The following is a 2,878-nucleotide window of genomic DNA, read 5'->3' as shown; positions in this document are numbered from 1 at the left end:
CTGAAAGCTATAGAAAAAAAAGAAGCAGAATCACCCAGGAGGAATAGAAGACTGGAAATAATCAAACTGATGGCTGAAATCAACTAAATAGAAACACAGAAAACAATCCAAAGAATCAACGAAACAAAGAGCTAGTTCTTGGAGAAAGTCAACAAGATTGACAAACTTTTATCCAAACTAATCAAAAGTCAGAGAGAGAACACACAAATTAACAAGATCAAAAATGAAAAGGGGGACATAACCACAGAAACTGAGGAAATTCAGAGAATCATTAGATCTTACTACAAAAGCCTATATGCCCCAAAGTTGGAAAATGTAAAATAAATGGACTTATTTTTAGATAAATACCATATACCAAAATTAAATCAAGACCAGGTGAACAATTGAAATAGACCTATAAGTAGTTAGGAAATAGAAGCTGTCATAAAAAAAAGCCTCCAACCAAAAGAAGCCCAGGACCAGATAGTTTTAATGCAGAATTTTACCAGAACATCCAAGAAGAGCTGATACCTATACTCCTTAATGTGTTTCACATAATAGAAACATAAGAGTCATTGAAAAACTCTTTTTATGAAGCTACAGTCACCCTGATTCCAAAACCAAAAAAAGATTCAACCAAGAAAGTGAATTATAGACCTATCTCGCTTATGAACATCGATGCAAAAATTCTCAATAAAATACTGGAAAACTGAATCCAAGAATACATCAAAAAAATTACACATTATGATCAAGTAAGCTTCATCACTGAGATGCAAGGCTGGTTCAACATAAGAAAATCTATCAATGTAATCCATCATAAAAATAAACTGAAAGAAAAAAAATCCATGATCATTTCATTAGACGCAGAAAAGGCATTTGACAAAATTTAACACCCCCTTATGAAAAAGGTCTTGGAGAGGTAGGGATACAATAATCATATCTAAATATAATAAAAGAAATATACAGCAAATCAACAGCTAATATCAAATTAAATGGAGAGAATCTCAAAGCCATTCCACTAAAATCAGGAACAAGACAAAGCTGTCCAATCTATCCATATCTCTTCAACATAGTGATTGAAATTCTACCAATAGCAATAAGATAAAATAAGGAAATCAAGAGGATTTGAATCAGAAAGGAAGAAGTCAAACTTTTATTATTTGTAGGTGATATGATAGTGTACATAAGTGATCCCCAAAACTCTACCAAAGAACTCCTACAGATGATTAATATTCTCAGTAAAGTAACAGGATATAAGATCAACTGAAAAAAATCAGTAGCCCTTCTACAGAGAAAAGATAAAGAAGCAGAGAGGGAAATCAAAGAAACATCACCTTTCATGATAGCTACAAATAGCATGAACTATTTTGGGGTAACTCTAACCAAGGAAGTGAAAGATCGATTTGACAAGAACTTTAAGGCTTTGAAGAAAGAAATTGAAGAGGACACCAGATAACGGAAGGATCTCCCATGCTCTTGGATTGGGATGATCAACATAGTAAAAATGGCAATTCTACCAAAAGCAATCTACAGATTCAATGCAATCCCCATCAAAATCCCATCAAAATTCTTCACAGACTTTGAGAGAACAATTATCAACTTTATATGGAAAAACAAAAAACCCAGGATAGCCAAAAAAATCCTATACAATAAAAGTACTTCTGGAGGCATTACCATCCCTGACTTCAAACTCTATTACAGAGCTAGATTAATGCAAACAGCTTGGTACTGGCATAAAAATAGAGATGTTGACCATTGGAATTGAATCAAAGACCTGGATATTAAAACACAAACATATGAACACCTGATTTTTGATAAAGAAGCTAAAATTTTACAATGGAAGAGAGAAAGCATATTTAACAAATGGTTCTGACATAACTGGATGTCATCCTGTAGAAGAATGAAAATAGCACCATGCATAACATTCAAGTCCAAATGGTTTAAAGACCTCAATATAAATCTGTACACACTGAATCTGATAAAAGAGAAAGCGGGATGTAGCCTGCAATACATCTATCGGCATGGGAGAATACTTCTTATGTATTACCCCAGTAGCACCAACAATGAGAGCAACAATTAATAAATGTGACCTCCTGAAATGGAGAAGCTTCTATAAAGCAAAGGACTCAGTCATAAAGACAAAAAGGCAACCCACTGAATGGGAGAAGATCTTCACCAACCCTGCAACTGACAAAGGTCTGATCTCCAAAATATATAAAGAACTCAAGAAACCAGGCTTTAAAATGCTAATTAACCCAACTAAAAAATAGGGCTCTGAACTGAACAGAGAATTCTCAACAGAAGAAGTTCAAATGGCCAAAAGACACTTAAGGTCATGTTCAACCTCCTTAGTGATCAGGGAAATCCAAATCAAAACAACTTTAAGATACGATCTTACACCTGTCAGAATGGCTAAAATCTAAAACACCAATGATAGCCTTTGCTGGACAGGATGTGGGGTAAGGGGAACACTCATCCATTGCTGGTGGGAACAGAAACTTGTGCAACCACTTTGGAAATCAGTGTGGTGGTTTCTCAGAAAATTCAGGATCAACCTACCCCAGGATCCAGCAATACCATTCTTGGCAATATACCCAAGAGATGTCCTATCATACTACAAAAGCATTTGTTCAGATATGTTCATAGCATCATTATTTGTAATAGCCAGAACCTGGAAACAACCTAGATGCCCCTCAATGGAAGAATGGATAAAGAAAATGTGGAATATATATGCATCAGAGTACTACTCAGTGTTAAAAGACAGTGACATCTTGAATTTTGCCTGCAAATGGATTGAAATAGAAAACACTATCCTAAGTGAGGTAACCCAGACCCAAAGAGATGAATATGGTATGTACTCACTCATAAGTGGGTTCTACCCATAAATAAAGGACATTGC

Source organism: Microtus ochrogaster, unplaced genomic scaffold (genome assembly GCF_000317375.1).
Source record: "Microtus ochrogaster isolate Prairie Vole_2 unplaced genomic scaffold, MicOch1.0 UNK21, whole genome shotgun sequence".
NCBI classification, from domain to species: Eukaryota; Metazoa; Chordata; class Mammalia; order Rodentia; family Cricetidae; genus Microtus; species Microtus ochrogaster.
The sequence above is the reverse complement of the archived record's forward strand: the minus strand, read 5'-3'. Positions refer to the sequence as shown.